At 30.3% G+C, this 19,041-nt stretch overlaps 1 protein-coding gene across 1 annotated transcript in view; it reads right to left on the bottom strand.

Annotated features, from left to right (window-relative positions):
* Positions 1-19,041, bottom strand: part of LOC126738453 (somatomedin-B and thrombospondin type-1 domain-containing protein) — a 314,135-nt gene that overhangs the window by 155,456 nt on the left and 139,638 nt on the right. The gene's annotated exons all lie outside the window — the stretch shown is intronic.

The raw sequence follows: 19,041 nt of genomic DNA, 5'->3' as shown, positions 1-19,041 counted from the left end.
AGGAATCTATGTATTATTAAAATCAACCGAACAAGTAGCTAAGCATGTATCTTCATTTAACACTCTAATTGCACTTTTCTTTATTTTACGTAATTTAATATTAATTAATAAATTGTGATTTAAAAATAGTTTTTATGTTAAATTTTTTAGCAATTCTTTTTATCTTATCAGAAAAACCTGAAATAAATGGTAAAATAAGATTTGTCGTAAAAATTGGTTAATTCAACTTTATACGTAGATTATCAAGCTCTTTAAAGCAATTTTCCAAAAATTGTTTGTGGTAATTATTTTGTATTGAGATATTTTTAATAAAATCTTTTCCAGTTGTTAAACATTGATTATTAGAAATAATGTTTGCACGATCATATAAACTTTTTATCACTCCTCTTTTTACCATTATTGGATGATTAGAATTAAAATTAAGATATTTATTAGTATGAGTTGGATTACAGTAAATTTTAGTTTCCAAATTTTGTAAATCTTTTTTAATTAAAATATCAAAAAAAGGAAGCTGACCATCAGCCCCCCTTTCAAGAGTAAATTTTATAGTAGATTCTTTGGAGTTAATGTAATTTAAAAAATATTTCGTTCTGGTGATATATTGAAAAATATCATCAATATATCGCCACCATATATTAGGTTTTTTTATCAAATGTATTAATAATTTCAGATTCAAAATTTTTCATTCATATCCATACCAAAGTTTTGTTGATAAAATTCATTATTGTATTGGAAATAAGTAGTTTTTACACAATCGGTTAAAAGTTCTAAAATTGTACTAACGCTTAGTGTTGTGCGTTCTGCTAAATTATTATCATTTTCTAATTTAGTTTCAACAATATTTAAAGTTTTGTCGACTGGAACATTAGTAAAAAGACTTACAACGTCAAAACTTACCAATAGATCATTAGGGTTAAAGGAATATGTGCAAAGTTTTTCAAAAAAGTGTTGAGAATTTTTAATGTAAGAATCAGAATTATTAGTGTATGGGATTAAGATATTTTGCAAGAGGGCGAGTAGGTGAATTTATGCTACTAACTATAGGTCTTAAAGGAATATTTATTTCATGTATTTTTGGTAAACCATAAAAATGTGGTGTTTTACCATTATGTGGAGTTAATTTAAATCTATCAATATCAGAAAATTGGTTTTTATGTTTTTTAAGTAAATTATAAATTTCTTTCAATTTTTTCTGTAGGATCTTTAGATAATTTAAAATAATTACCATCATTAATTATTAAATTTAATGTATTTTTATAAGTTTTAATATTAAAAAAAAGTAACATTGCCTTTATCGGCTGGAAGTATTTTAATAGTGTTATCGGATTTAAGTGTCTTTAAAGCTTTTAATTCTAAAGAGTTTAAATTTTGTTTAATTTTAATTGGTTTTTCAATTTTTATTTTTGTCCTAATTCTAAATTCATCTTGTTGATCCCTTGGTAAGTCTTGCGTTGCGTTTTCTATAGATTATATGATATTTAATTTAGGCAGAATTTTTGGAGTAATTAAGTTATTAAAACCTTTAGAAAGGACAAGTTTTTCTGTATTAGATAAACTCTATATGACAAATTAATAATAGTTTTAATTATAAAATCATTATTATTTGTGTTTCAAAGTTCTTGATTTATATTTTCATTATAAAGTAGATTTATTTTATTTATGTGAATTTGTTTTTGAAAATTATTTAAATAACTCTTATTTATACAGAAGCATATGTGATTCAAAATCATTTTGATTAATTGAATTAAATAAGTTATTTTTAAATTTTTGTATTTCATTATTTAAATTAGTTTGATTATATCTATTAAATTAAATTCTTTCTATTATGTCTATGTACTTATGTATGATGTATGTACTCTTAAACATTTTGGTACTAAATTATTAATTTTGCATTTATATAAAAATGTTATACTATTTTCTCTGTAAGATAGTTTAATATGCATTTTTTCTAAAAACTTCTACTTGTGTCGCTTCGTCAGGTACTCGTGAAAAGCTAAACCCTTTTCTCGTTTGCCACTGATCCCGTTTCATCAAATTTAAAATCCTGGAAAAACCTGGAATTCCTGGTAAAAATGTTACGTACATTTTCCAGCATTTCTCTTATTAAATACAACTGTACTGCTAAAGCCTCAACAATTTTCAGACTCATAAATAAAAACTATTTGAATTCTTTCAGCTCAACTGTACATCACGTCTGACATCGGATTATACAAAAAATAAAGCTTTAAGCTTCGTTTAAAATTATGTTTAATTAACCGTTTATAATATCTTTGAAATACAATTTAATACACTAAAATAGGTAATGTTTATTGAGAACTAAAATTTGGCCCAAGTTACTTAAAGCATTTAGAGAAAAAAAAAATGTACCTGGAATGTAAACTGAAAAAGAAATGCACTTTAAGCATTAAGTATCTTAAGAATAGCATGTAATAACTTTTTTTTCGACTTTATATTGAACTAAAAAAACATTATTTAAATGAATACAACTTAAAAAGGCTTGCTTTCAAAGATATTCGCGTTGAAAGTTTCAAATTGACAAAGTCTAAATATTGACGCGACTTTAAAATCAAAATAGTAGGGAAAAAAATACCATACAAAGATAGTATTTAGTATGTCAAATACTGTCTCTGAGGCATTTTTAAGTAATTTAATTAATGTTTGCTTTTGCTTCTCGTGGCCTAAGATAGTGTGTTCTTGTCTCTCGTAACATCGGTTAATACTATTTTTCTTACTTCGTTATCCTAATAATTTCTAAACTAACTCGGCTGTTATTTTCTTTTCTCAATTTTTTTATTATCTGCCACATATTAATTAAAATATAAATATATAATAATAAAAAAAAAATATTGCTAAAATCAATATTTTCTACCGTTAACATATCCCTAAATATTCTCTTCCAAGTTTTATTAAATCAACAAGGCGCAAATAAATTCATACAACGCAATAATAAGTAAAATCATTATTTATTACGTATTCTCTATTATCAAAACTAAGCGAATACAAGCAGTAGCAACAGGCAGAACAGAGTTCAGCTCCTCGAGTCTATTATACGCCTGGGCTCCAAGAAGGGTCTTTGTAAATGTAATTAATGGATATTTTTTATTATTTATTTTATCAGTTGTTTTTTAATTTTAGAAAACATCATTAATAAGAGGTAATAATTTTATATTGTTCACGGTGTTTCACTAAGGTTACTTAAAGAAGAAATTTATGGAATGAAAATTACCATTTGAATCGGTCATTATACAAAATCTATAAATAGGTCAACATTCCGAGTATTAGAAATAGAGGCATATTGTCTTGTTGGAATAAGTACTTATCGACTATTGGGTAAGATAAGAATATCAAAAGACTAGTCCAATATAATCCTACGGATACTGCTTAAAAAAAACCCTCGTAAAGAGTTTTTACAGCAGAGATAATTAATTGATGGATACGGGATATAAAAGATCACTTGCTGTCGATGATAGCCCCCATATCCTGTCATCAGGATAATCCTCTAAGAATCTCTAATGAGTTATTTTATATAATATTTGTTTATTATTTAAGAGTAAAATCTTATCTATAAGACCTACAGCTTACAAAATTATTCTGGAAGAACTTACAGTCTTCCAGAAGTAATTACTATCGCTATAAAATATTTTAGAGTTATAAATTTAAAAGTATTATTAAAGGTAATAAAGACTAAAGGATCCAAGTAACTATTGATCGGCACTTCTTAAGTTAAGACAGATGATATGGGAAATAAATAAAAATGAAAAGATTTTATGTAAATATATACTCTTTTTTGATCTACTCTATCAAACGCTTTACTAAGATCTGTGTAGATTGCAACCACTTATAAATTATCTATATGAGTACATGCCACATATTTAGAGAAATACAATAAATTTGTATCCCGGATTATAACCTTTACAAATTTTTGGTGAAAAAAAATGTGTTACATTGAATAGTAACGTTCAATATATTTACACTGAGTTGTACTTTATAATGTTAATATTATGATGATATTTTTTGATCGGTGTTATTAAATCCTTTGCTCCATAGAACCTAAAGAGAAATCACACACCTTGGTTTTAATATGGTTAATATAAAATGTTTACTATATATTTCTTAAAGAAAAACGTGTGCTCTAATGATAAACGACAAATATATAGCACGGGTTAGAGTACATATTTCAACATGTTATATAAGCATATACACGACAACGACCAATTTCCTTCTTGGAAGCTGAAATTTAAAGTGGGGAGATAATGCTTTAACAAAACCTCCTCGACCTTCCACTACCGCTAAGAGCAGAGCTAAAGAAATGCAATACGTCGCATGTTTCGGCTATTACATTAAGTTGCGGTCAAATATATTGAAATTCAAATACAAATACAATGATTTCCGCATCCAAGACCTGAATTGGCCAGACCTGTATCATAACGTCCTAACATAATATTTGACAAATAGCTGAGAGATACAGTAGGAAAGGCAATGCTTTACGAATTAGGAAGATTCCTATGTCAGAAATATCATGTAATTTCAACATTATCTAATACTCATCATTCTAAACGTATCATCGCAGGTGTGTGCACGTGAATTGTGTGCTCCCAGTTTAAGAAGCTGTCTCTTAGGACTGAGTGGACTGTTTTATGTGTAAGTCGAATAAGTTGGTGTTAATACTTGCGGGTAAACAGTTTCTTGACCACTCTCCCTGAAAAAAGTATAAACTGTTATTTTAATTAAATCTAATTATAAAATTGACTGCAAACACAGTTCTACAGTAGCGAATTTGTTTACCTGTGCTGGGACTATATTCCCGATAATTGTGCAAAATGGAAGATCTAACAAATATGCAGCTATTAGCTTTACTAACCCAAAATATGCAGTCTATTAAAGCTAAAATAATACAAGACCTTAGAGACAGAATTCAGCAATTAGAATCTCAGACTCGTTCCAAAAACGTAGTCCTGTTTGGTATTAAGAAAACTATTCATGAAGATCTTAATGCTATATTATCGGAATTTGCACAGACTATGCTACATATTAATATCATATCCCAAGACATTGATGAGGCCTTTCGGATTGGAAGATCTGAAAATAATAATAGATTATTACCAATATTAATTAAGCTTGTAACGAACTCTGCCGCTTGTTCCATATTAAAAGCGGCGTATAAGCTAAAAAACGCTAAGTATGCAATCTCAGAAGACCTACCTAAAGGGCTACTTGATTTAAAGAAAAAGCTCCTATTTTATAAGAAGTCTGCCAAAAACCAAGGGTACTCCGTTAAGTTGAAAAAGGACTGTCTAATAATTGTGTCCTTCTGGCTGTCAAAAACCCAATAGTGTGCTCAACAACAGACACTAGTCATAACTCTAATAGTTTTGCTGTTTTAACTGGCGACTTTTTAACAAATGGCGATTTCGATGTGCTTAATTATGTAAGTAATCAAGGCAAGAGGGATAGAAAGAGAAAATATGTAAAATTAGTCTAATAGGCTGTTAGATTTGATGTGTTGTAGTGCTGAATGTAGAGTCAGACAAGATGAATTACCAATTCTCGCTCATTAAGATTTAGGTATACAAATATAAATTATTTTTTAGACTTAATAATTTGTGTTGCTTATTTTTATATAAGTTTGGGATTATTACTATAAATTATTGAAATATAGTTTACTGTTTTGTTGTTGATGTTGTAGGGAATATATTGGTTTATGTATGTTTTTACTATATCTTAAGCATTATTAAAACATTATTGTAACCTTTAGCTCTGTAAATAGTTTATACTGTTGGACTGTACTGCTAAAAATAAATAACATAAAATAAATAAATATATACTCTTAAACTTAATAATTAAAAAAAAGTTTTTAGTTATCTTCAAAATTGAGAAATTTATTCAATTTCTTGTGCGCCAAGCTGGAATCATCGGGTGATGTCACAATACACAAAACAAACTTAACGAAAATCGCCCCGCAACGGCTAAGTATTGCACTGAATTAAATAGATGCCTGTCTCGAGGTCAATGGAGTTGTGTATTGTGACGTCATCGAGCCACCGCGGCATCTCAAACTTTGGAAGGTAATAACTTTTTTAATAAATAATTTTTTTAACGCCTTTTCAATTCTGATCTATATTTTTTCGTACGAATGATCCCATTGTTCATCAGAGTTCCAAGATAACTAATACTGTTTACTCGTTCTATCGGTTTTTTGTTGATTATAAGCTGACAGTTTTTAATGTTGTCTTTGCTTATAATGATCAGTTCATTCTTTTTAATATTATGTCGGCTGCACTCTGTTAATCTATTGATAAGATTTTGTAATCCCTCTACGCTTTTGGCAAACACGACCATATCTTCTCTATAACGAATATTGTTCACCCTTTCTTTATTCAGGGATATTCCTGAATTTGAGTATTTTAAGGCTAAATATAAATTCTAAATAAATATTGAACAAGAATGAGGAGAGAATGCAGCGCTGCCAACTGCCCTCAGTATCTTCATTTCCTCTGTTGTCTCATTTCCGATTCTGATAAAAGCCGATTAAAATTAGTAATGCTGCAGTTAAATTATTTAATAATTAATTATTAAGCCATTTCTAATAATATTTTTAGCTTTTAAGTTAATACATGGATTTCCTATTCAAGACCTGAGCTGGCCAGCGTATATCACGACTTACCAACATAATATACACATGCTCAAAATCTAGGCATTAAATTATTTTAATTAGAAAGTAGTTTTAAATTTTCAAATTAAACATTTCTTGATACCATTATAAGTAGAGAAACCCCAATAACAAATTAATTATGACGTAATATCAAACTATTGATTTTTGTGCAGAATTGAAATTTCTTTACAATATATGAAAAACAAAAAAAATTGTAATCAAAATTTTATAAAAAATAGAAAAGAAAAAAAATTAATATGAAATGTGACCTCTTTGTTTACTGATTGTGGCTCGTCATCCAGATCTTCTTGGGGATTTGCTATCCAATACTGTTAAAGAACTTGAAACAGCTGATCTCGGTTTTGAAACTGACTCTGGCCTTGCAGAACTGTTTGCTGAAGCATATGCTCTGCAGAATGCAGATTAGGTGATTGAGCTCGCTAGTCTAAAACATAAATGTTCTGCTCTTACAAAAATTTGCAGATGTGTGTGGAGTGGCATATAACTGTGAACCTCCTCTGTATGATGGATTCGGTTTATGTGCCAGGTGCCCTTTATAGACGTACTCTTCGAAATTTTGGATACAGGCCAAATCGAGATTTAGCAGTAAATAAAACATTTTGCCATTGATTTTGCTCCCAAATGATATACAAATTAATCAAACCAGATGCATTAAAATCAATTTATTTTTAAAAGCTTAGCAGAGCGCTTTCGGCATATGAGCCATCATCAGTGCTAACTGAAAAGTGCTCAGCAATGCGTGTTTTTAAGGGTCTATAAGTCCGTCCCACATATGAACAATCACAATCACACTGCAGTCTGTAAATAGCTACGTACTATCGTTCCTTAGATTAATTTTAATACTATCAAATGTGTTCCCACCATGAAAAACTTCTGGGCTTAACTGACAAGTGAGTACATTCCATTTATGTACCTTAGCTATAATGTTTTTTACGCATATAACATCTAACTCATTTTCAGTTAGCACTGATGATGACTTTGAATACATCTGGTTTGATTAATTTGTATTATCCTTCCAGCAACACAGCAACCCTCTTCTTCCCAAGTGGTAAGTTTCTGAACAGAAGCTAGTCGACTGGCACGATTCCCTTGATTTAAGGGTTGAAATCTTCAAGGCCTTCGGCTTACTGGATTACCTTCTCTCAAACGTCTGTAGATGGTATGTTTTGAAACAGTCACATTATGAGCTCCACGCAGATGACTTTTTATTTGTGGTGCAGTTATTGTGTAATTTCATCGAGGTTTTAATTAAACAGATCGATTCGATGGTTACCTTTGTAACACTCAATAATGGTCATTTTCCTTGCGTGGTTACAAGGGATTTTAACCTTTGTAATCACACAAGGTTTCACGTAGAAGTGTCCAGAGGATTTAAAAAAAACATAAGTTTCATCCCTATTAAATTAAACTAGTGCAGGAACTTAACAAGGATAATAATAACATTGAGTGAACGAATCATTGGCAATCCAGAATTTATTTTTAATGTTTGTTTTTTTAATGAATGCAGTTTTCTCCTTAATGATATTTTGAACAGATATAATTGCAGATATTTGTCGAATTTCAATTATAGATTATTTAGGGAAGTACATATCCAATATCTCGAAAAATTAAATGTATGAGCTGGAATTTTCGGCAACCGAATTATTGGACCATGTTTTTTACCTAGAAGTTTAACAGGGGGAATATACCTTGAGTTACTAAAAACTACTATTGAACCAGGTGTAGTTACTGCCATTGAGGAAGATGAACGTTAACTTAAAAATTATAAAACTTAAATCAATAATTTAAGTCAAATTTTATCAAAGTATAATATAAGTATTAAAATTTTTTATTAAGTATTATACCACCTTTCAATATTAGTTAAGAATAAAAAAAAAACATTTTAAATAAATTGATAAAAATAAACATTAGTATTAAATTGAATTTGATTACCATGGTTATGTTGTTAACCAATAAAACACATTCCTATGTTGAGTATATAGAAAACCTTCTGGGAACTCTAAAACCAAATTCTTGACTTGTCAAAACTAACCCCTTAGAGATTATTCCTGAAATTTCTCTCAACAACTTACTTTATCCAATCTTTTATTCTGGATAACTTTGAATGCCTGAGATGCCACATTTTACACCGTTGCTGCTGTCGGGCTGACGCTGCCGCTTATTCCAAGTATTTCGCTCGTTTGCGTCCGTATATGAAAGGATATGTCAATCCATGGAGCGGTAAAATTAAATTGGAAATGTTTATTCGTCCAGTAAGTGACTTTCAGAAGTTTATTGTAGTATTGTATTAAGATATCCTAAGTTAAAATATATTTAATGGATCCTCTGTACTGTAGACCTCTGTATGAGTATGAAATTTAGTACAATATACTGGTTGTTTGAATGATGTATTTCAATGTGTTTCTAGCATTTCAGACTATATAAAATATTTGAGTCATTTTGGATTAGCACAACCCTTATGAAACGATGACGATAAAAACTGCAAGAAAAATTGAGACCTTAGTTTTGCGAGGCATACATTTCTATTTTACGGTCAAAACCGTGTTGCTTATCTCGCTGCAAGATCGAAAATTCATGCGTTCTTAACTGCTAGACTCACATTCTATCAGCGGTCTAGTGGTTTTTCAAACAAGGTGTATAAGACCAGATAAAAAAGAAAAAAAATTAAATCACATTATCATTATCTTTAAATGTAAATATACACAATGTACCTTATTATACAAAAATCCGTTTAATGATAATAAAGTTATTTAAAGCATTAAATATAAACAAAATTGTAAAATCCCAGTCCCATAGCGTTTTGTGCTAATTAGGAAAAAACTTGAAAAAATTGAAAAATAAATTAAGAACAACAAGACAAAAAAAGACTCATACTTCATTCACTACTTCGTACTGTTAAAAGTAGGCTTAAGGCATAATTTTGATGCAGTTCTTTGTAGAATACCGTTACAAGTCTTAATAGTGTATATATTTTTTGTGATATAATATCACAAAAAATGCAAATTTTTTTATTTGAGTCTTAATGTATTTAATTGAACTATCTACCTAACAGTATGTAACTAAGTCCTATTTAAAAAAAAAAAAAATTAAAAGTGGGTGTGCAATGTCACCCTCAAGGATCGGGTGACTTTGTTCCATACAATATTTTGTGCTAATTTAGGTTTATTTTAAAGACTGGGGCAAAGACACTCATTCGGATGGATACATTTGACTTATTTAAAAAATATAATTTGATTTTTTTAGATTTTTAGAGAAGGTATGTTTGGTAAAACATAATTATGGCAAAAAAAATAAAAAAATATGATAGCCAACAAATTTCTTTATTTAAACAAAGTTTTAAACATGAAATTATCCCTGTCTATGATAGATGGATCTCCACAGACATCAAAATATGCCACATGATAGGAATTTCGTAAGGGCTATTCAGGCCACTTCCAAATATTTTTTTTAGCACGGACCATTTTTAAAACCCAGCCAAACCGAATGTCCTTGGTATACTTATCAAATTTGCCAGGAAAAGAATCTAGAGAATTGGGTTCGGTAACAATTACGTAGTTGCCGATAGAAAAAAATTCTTAATTTTCTTACGAATTATCCATGTAAACTAAACTGGAACTAGAAATACTTGTGTCTGAATCCGATTCATATTTTGTTTTCTTCTTTTTTTCGATTTTCAATAAGCCGCTGGTTCCAGGCTCATTAGCATTTACAATTTTAATCGGTTCAGGTATATTATCTATTTCTGCAAGAAAATTATCAATTTCTTCTTCAGCAGCCTCCAAGGTCATCTCATCTATATTTTCCCTAGAATTCAGTGTTTGTATGTTATTTTTTTATTGTTATTTGTGTTTGTTTTTTCCTTTTTTTATTTTTATTTTCATTTGTTTCTGCTTTCTTGGATTGTGTTTTCTTTGTGGCCATTTTTTTTTTTTAGATTTATTAAGGCTTTCTGCTATCTTGCGATTTTGAAGATCATACGAGCTGATACTTTTTCCAGCAGTTATCTCAATTTATTAGATTAGAAAAGATAGAGTTTATTCCTCTATCTTTTTCCAAAAAATTTATAACCACATCACTTACCCTCGCTGCTATTTCGACGGGATTCTGCTGACTTCTGTTGTAACTTGGACTTCTCTCTAATACTGTTGTTTGTCGAGTGGGAAAATTCCGCATTTTCGGAAGCCGTTTTCAAGATTTTTTCAACCCTGTTTACTAACAACCTACACTAGCTTTTTAAGGAGTTGAGGAAAAATGCTTTTGGGGATGGAGCCAGTATTGATGTTGTGGGTCTTGAAATCGAGTAGAATTTTCCACCAAGCTACCTTCATGGGATGAAAATAGGCTACGTCTAGGGGTTGCGTTAAATGGGTGGAGTTTGCAGGAAGACACAAAAATGAGATATTTTCTTGTTCGCAATTCTGAATAACTGTGGAATCTTTTTTAATTTGGGCAGCACCAGATAAATAAACCAGTCTTCAAAACACAACGAATCAAACCAACCGCTCTTGGATCTGTTATATCGCGAATTACTGGACCATTCTCTATCCAGGTTGACCATAGCTTATTTGATTTATATACAACGAAGGGAGGAAGCACGTCGCCAGCAGCGTTACCGCAAAACATAATGGATACCGCAAATTTGCTCGTATTTAAGACCCTCTCTATATATTTGGTCCCGCGTTTGGTCAGAACTCTTTTACGACCCGGATCGTCACTTAGATTCGTTTCGTCATAGTTCCAAATACAATTTGGCGGAACATCCTTAAGTTCTTCCTCCAAACTATTAAAATATTCAGTTAGGGTTTCTTCATTTATTTCGGCCCGTGCTTGTTGCTTTAGTGTTGGGTTTCTTAAAAGAAAAGATTTAATCCAATCTTTTCCAGGGATATTTTCTGAAAACTGCTTCACCGTTCTGCCCTCGCGGTCTAAGTAGTTTTTAACTAAATATTTATGGTCGGTTTGGTCGATGGGGCACCCATAATGAGAAAGAGTGCAAATATGTAAAGTAAATGCATCTTCTTCAATTTTTGTAAAAACCGGCTGACCACCTATTAATTTTGTGTGTCTATTTTTAATTTTGTTTTTTATTTTTCCAACTGGAACTTTAAGTTGTAGGGCAGCCTTTCTCTGAGAGAGTTCTCCGTTTTTTACTGCTTCTACGGCTCTATTTAAAGTCTCTTGGGTATAGTTAACATAATTCCTAGCACCGGCTGTGCGTTTGTAGGTCGAAGGGATAATTTACTGAAAAAAAGCCATTTTCAAAACCATTGATAAAAGCATTAGACAGAAAACGTAAAATATTGTTATCAGATAGGTAGGTATTTAAAGAAAATTTAAGCTCTAGATAGGCTTTACCTACGACTAACTTTGTTTAAAATATTAGAAACTCACCTATTTGTTATTAAACACAATAAACAGGTATTCTTTAAATTGAGCCAAAGTCACCCGAAAATTGTTCTAAACGGCACGCTGTCTAAGGAAAGACTAAAATAAAACCCGCGTGTTACTCAAATGCTTTTTTTGATGCTTTTCGATCATAAAAATAGAGCAAAGAGTAGACTTGGTCTATAGGCAACCCAAAATACATTTATGAATTTATGCTGCAGGATAAATTATGCTGCAGATCATATTATACATGGAAGAAGAATGTGTTACTTCGTCATATATGTAGGTTTATGTGTACATTTAAGAATTTTTTACGTTAATTTTGTTATATTTATTTTTACAAAAAAAAACACAATTTTAATCTTTTTCCTTGTTTTGAGACAAAGTCACCCCCGTCAGTCAGTCCCCCGACTTTACGGTATATTATTTGGATCACTGCTTAAAAGATACAAAGACCTGAAACTCAATTAGAGCTTCAATTTACACCAAAATGCTATAAAATTTCTCATAAGTCCTACGCTGCAGGCCAATTACTCTTAAAAATGAGTGTGATTTATTACTTTGAACTCCTTCCTCTCACGACGCGCTGAAATTGGGTGCAGATAGCTAATTGAAATATCATTTAATTTTTTTTGCTTCCACAGCATTTTCATAAGAGGTTGGTTCTACAGTCCGAGTGTATTTTAATACAACGATTCTTTCTCTATAGATATCTTTGCAAGACCGCTAGGAAGGCCTTACTATTTAAAAATGAATCCAATTCTTAATGAATAGCCTTAGCAGCAAAAGAAACACATAATTGCTAACAGGGTTTGGAGGACACGCTATTGGAACTCCAACAGCCCATTTGATAGTGAAGAGCCATATTTATTAAAAGTTCTTCGTGATTGCATTAGTCACTAGAAGACTTGTTTGAAAAGCTTTTGAGTTAATTTGAGTTATGGACGCTGTTTTATTGAGTAACACCGTCGAATTTATTCTTAACTCTTTTTCGGGTCAATATAAAATTTCGGATATCTTTGCTGATTTTTTCTTTCATAAATGGCAGAGCATGTTACATGGTTTAATGGGCTTTCTTTTCTAGTATAATCCTCTAAATATTGACCATTGAGTATATAAGTGAAACCCTGATATTGGAGCATTTGGAACAGAAAAGACCAGTTTTATTACTACTTTCGATGGATCTGACATTCTTTGAAAATATTTTTCATTAAAAAAGATTCTTCGAATTGTTGAACACGCTAGTTATTATTAAAAGATATACTCCTATGCGTCAAATGCGTCTTTTAGTGACCAATGCAACCACGAAGAACTTTTAATAAAGTGGCTCTTCACTATCAAATGAAATGGGTTGTTGGTGTTCCAGTAAAGTGTTCTCCAAACGCTGTTGACAATTACTTGCCTATTTACGCAAGTCAAAACCGGAAAGTTCATATTTTACACGACGAGCTGCCATAATGCTATCGCTACCAGAGAAAGCCTCATCCACGTACATATCGTTTAAGAATAATTTGCCAAAGGAAAAGGAGCCAAATATGGTGAGCTAAAATACTCAATTTAACCACATTTAAACAGAAATCTTAAACAGGATCTTCTTGATCATTAGATGATTTCATGCTTGCGTCGAATACCATCCTGAATCTACTTAAAACAGAATCCTCTTTGATCAGACAATGCTGTGGAATGTAATATTTTCCTATAAGAAAATATAAAATCTTAAATTTTGTGAGGCATACATTTACCTTTTACAGTAAAAAACGTTCTGCTTATCTCGTTGCAAGGTCAAAAATTTATGTATTCTTAACTGCTGGACCCATATTCTATTGAGCGGTCCAGTGGTTTTTTCAGTACCAAAGAATAGCCTTATCAAACAAGGTGTATTAGATACATAAATGTATTAGACAAAAAAAGAAAAAATAACATTAAATATCATTATTATTATCCCCAAATATAAGTACACACACTCTACCTTACTATATAAATTATCGGTTTATTGATAAGGGTATTTCAAGCAGCGTGGAGTGGTTTGTTACCCTAAAAATAATATTTCTTTATAATGTCCTCCTGGACCAATGTGTAATGGAATATTCTTCACTATATATACAGTATATTTTTTTAAGAAGTTTGTTATTAAGAAATATAATTTTTAGGGTGATACACTATATCGCGCACTCGTTGACTTACCCTATATGAAAAAATCAAATATTTCCTTGATTAATTATTTATTTTTTATTCAGTTTGTTTCGCATGAAAGTTTCTATCTTCAATAAATTGTTGATATATTGACTGAGCTTTAGAAAAGTATTTTCGGTGTTATTGAATTTCATATTAATATATACCAAAATAATAATAATGAAATTTAATAATTAAAGCCAAATGTGCAGCACATTTATATAAACTATGTAATTAAAAAAAAAAACATTTTAAATTTTCAATAATCTTTTATAAGCAGAATATTAAAAAATAAATAAATGTTAAGATGGTGATTAATTAATGGTTTAGATATTTTTTATATTTAATACACTACTATAGTACCACTAAAGTTTTCAGGTGTACCTTATGATCAACTGTTGGTTCCTTTCAATCAAGTTAAGCTCACACTTCTTACTGTTTCTCTTAGTACATTTATTTTTATTTTATTTTAAAGTTGTGTTTCATACCTAGATTTTCACTTGCAGGTTAATTAGTGACTTATATTTTTTAGACTCCTAGATAACTCAGGTTTTAAGTGCCTATATCAATGTATTAACTTATAGGACGAATGGCAAGTAAAAATGGGAAATCAGAGAATTGTTAATGTGTTGTTGTTCCATATTTAACTTAAGTCTTTGCCTACGAATTTTTGTGGCATGTTAATCCATGGGTATTTCGGCAGCCAAAAAATTGGCCCCTCGTGCATGTACTCAAAAATGTAATAAAACATAAGATATTTGCAAAATTATCATCTTCCCATATAACCAGGAATGCCAAAACTATCAACATTTTTTAATTATAAGTTAATGAATAACTTGTAAGTTATTGAATGAAAGTTGAGGCGAATTTCGAAACTCAAACACCAATAAAAGTTTCAAAAACTGAATACTGCACAATCAAGAGAGACTCAATCTGCCCAACCGGAAAAAATCATAATAAACGTATCCAAGAGAATCTAAAATCCAATAATGAAGAAAAAGTATTAAGCAATGAAAAAAAAGGCTGATTTAATCACCACTTCGCAGCTATCGGTCCTGGATGTTGTCGTTTCTATGGTGTCTATTAGATTACCTCGAGGCAGATGTGGACGAATTTTTCTTTGAGATAAGAAGTGCTCTGAACCCAGTAGTAAGGAAACAGACAGCATTCAAAGATCTAAAAAGGTACACCAGCATTAAGATCCTACCACCTGACAAGGATAACAGTTGTAAAAGATGCATAAAACAACAACAAGGTTGAAGAAGTCCTAAAAACGGTTAGTATAAACTAATAATAAAAAATCCTATATCAACAGTAGAGGGAGAAATTTACAAATCTCGTATTCACAAAAAAATAAGAAGGGATGCCTTTATGACCTATCATCAACTAAGAACTTCAGCATCTCATGTAAACCTAAGACAAAGATATCTTGTTGACATTCCAAGACCTCATAAGGAAATTTTTAAATCATCTTTTTCCTATAATGCTGCCAAGCTGACAAATAAATATAAAATTAGTGATTTAACATTGTCAGTTCGCTCAATTAGAAATTCAATTTGGAAAAAAATGTTTGTTTAATATGTAACCAATTAAATTATACAATATGTGACGTATTTATAGTGTCATCTCTTCTTTTCTCTTCTTTACGCCTTTCGATCTTTCTTACTGTTCTCTCTCTCTTTCTCTCTCTTTATTTTGAAAATATATTCTTATATATATAACTATAAAAAAATAAATAAATAAATAAACAGTTTACTTCGCGGCTTCAACAGCCTCTACGTAATTGTTAGGATGCTGAAAATTAGGTCATTTAATCCCGCACAATTATATTATTATTGTTTCTTTTACAGCAATGTAAATATTAAATTGTTAATTGTATTGGGAATAAATAAACGTTATTATTATTATTATTACTAATATTATTATAAACTTTGATGTTGAGAGTCTTTATACAAATGTGTATATTGGAGAATCTTCTAAAATGACATAACAAGCACACGTCACAAAACGCACTGCACTTCCACTGGAGGGAGTGATGAACCTCTTGGTTTGTTTTCTTTACTTCTACTTTTAATTTGAATATAGGTTTTACGCTCAGGATGAAGGACTTTCAATGAACTTGTCGTTATTTCAGGTGGTGGCCAACATACCCAACATACTTGGAGCGGTTTGAGAAGCAGGGTATAAGGATAACTCCCCAATATATATATATATATATATATATATATATATATATATATATATATATATATATATCTTTTTTTTTTAATTATTGCATTTTAAATGGAAATTTTTGCATTTTTTAAATTAATAAATTTAATGTACATTTTTTGAGCATAACCAAAATTTATTATTTTTTATATTATATACGTTTATTTTATATGTTATTTAAATAAAAATATATATTTTCTTTCTATATATATATATACATTCTTTATATATATATTCTTTTTCTAGAAAATAAGGCTATATTCACAGGCAAAATCCTAATTTTACGGAATATAAATTATACGGAGCCTATATGGAGCTGACTTGTTCAAAAGCAAATAAGCGGATTTGAAGGGTCCTAAATCTAAATCCCGCGTTGAATTGATAAACCTCGGGGCCTTGCGGTGATAATAGATTTTCGGATGTTTGACGCAATTGCTTACATTTGTAGGATTTATGAATAAATTTTATCAGCAGTTCATTCTTTTCCAGAAAAATTAGAAATAAACTGCAACATTTCTTATGCCATTTCTTTAACGAGCAAATAAATTATTTACATAGACGAAATTAAATTCAAATTACGATTTAAATATCGGCAGTTAACCTGAACCGCTATGCTATCTCTGCCCTGTCTGTATAAAATTCAACTAAAGCTTGAAAATGCATTAACTTAATCTCACTTTTAAATCTTTTCGCAAAATTGGAAAACTACTTTGCATGCGATGCTTTTAGGGTGTGGTGGGTCAGCCTTAAATGGAAGTCCATTATAGAAAATGGGCGATGGATTATCTTTAACAAAGCTCCAAACTAAACCATTTTCTGTTGCGGATAACGGTAATAGAAAACGGTTAAAGGAAAAAATAAAGGTTTTTATAGTAAAAGAATATGCAGTTACTGGTTCGTTCCGCTTTGTTAAAAATTTACATAAAAGGTACAATTTTTTTTAATACGCATATAAAAATTCGATATTTTTATTTTAGACCTTTATAAAAATAACGCGGATACTCGATTGGCTTTTGTTTCCACTGGCGATAAGGATAATGACCTCATATGAGAATGATAGTGAAGTACTTGGGGTATCTGGTAAAAATTATGTCTACGATATATCGTATACTATCGTAGATAAAAATTATATCTACGATATATACGTAATTTGGACGCATGCAAAAGAAATAAGAATGATGAGAAGAAGGAGATCAAACCATTTCCTATAATTATGCAAATTTGTTAATTTATTACCAATTTCGGTTGCATATAGTGCAGAATAATATGAAACAGCATCCACTTTATATAATATCCTTTTTACCATTCGTTTTGGTGTAAATCAAAGCACTCCTTTGCATAAAAATTGTCACTAGTAATTATATATCCACCAATATACTCACTAAAAATGATTAAAGTCCAGATCAGAGATATTTTTGAATCTTTGATGTGTCGCAAATGCCGCACTAAATAGTCCGTGCGCCAATGTCGTATTTATTGTCGCATGATACATATTTACGCATATACAATTTTATATAATTTATTTATGAAATCATTTTAAATATACGTAAAACCCCATATTTTACACAATTATTTATTTGTCTTTTGAAAATGTTCATTTTTAGAAAGAAAATAATGTAAAAAAATTGACCGCGGACTAAAATTCAAACATCTTACAAAACATTTTAAACACTCTGAGCACTCACAGCCTTCTTACCTCTTTTTAGCCAGTCTATTAAATAAAGATAAAATACCTGCGTTCTGGCGATTCCTACTTTAGGCTGTGCAAATGATTGTGTATCTCTCTCTATTCCACTGATTTTGAGGATTACAGGGCGGTACCCAGATAAATTTTTGGGCTGTTTTTGTATATGCTGTATATAGCTGATAAAAGAAGAATAATAACCAAACTGATTTAAGATTGCTAGGTTAGTTATAATTTCACTATTATTCTCGTCAAACAGGTATAGATTTAAATCTTCCACAAAGATATCAACCTGATTCTCAAAAGGTTTAGAGAAATAAGCCTCACCATCAGTTAGGAAACCAGGTACATTAGTATAAAAGAGACTGTATATGCTAGAGATTCTAAAAGGGATATTGCTAACATTTAGTTAAATGCTAATAAGAGTAACCGCACATAAATTTCATTTGATGTGCTCCACTGAATGCTTTAAATTGATATTTTACATAGACTACTTTGCCATAATTTTTGTTAGTACCCTCTTTCAATGAAAAATTCAACACTATAAGCTTATCATCACTCTTAATAATTTGATTTTGTTTCCTTATAATTTTCTTCAATTGTTCCTTACCACTATTACCACAATATCTAGATCTATTTATTCTTGGTTTTTTTAATTTTGGCACTTCAATATCAAATCCAGTTAATTTTTTTTTCAGCCTCCTTCTTTAAAACAACGGATGGAAAAGGATGGATCTATCACCTTTAATAGTTGAGAAGAGGGTCATGTAAGGTTATTTATTATTTGATGGGTTTTGCTGGTTTTGCTTTTTGCATGTTTCTTATTCTTCTTCTTCCTCAAATACAACATACTCGCGTCGTATTTCGACGGCCACCCAATATTGTTGTTTATTGACCTACAGTTTAACGTGGGTTC

Source organism: Anthonomus grandis, chromosome 7, assembly GCF_022605725.1.
Source record: "Anthonomus grandis grandis chromosome 7, icAntGran1.3, whole genome shotgun sequence".
Taxonomy (NCBI): domain Eukaryota; kingdom Metazoa; phylum Arthropoda; class Insecta; order Coleoptera; family Curculionidae; genus Anthonomus; species Anthonomus grandis.
Note: the sequence above shows the minus strand (reverse complement) of the source record. Positions and strands in the feature narration are given on the sequence as shown.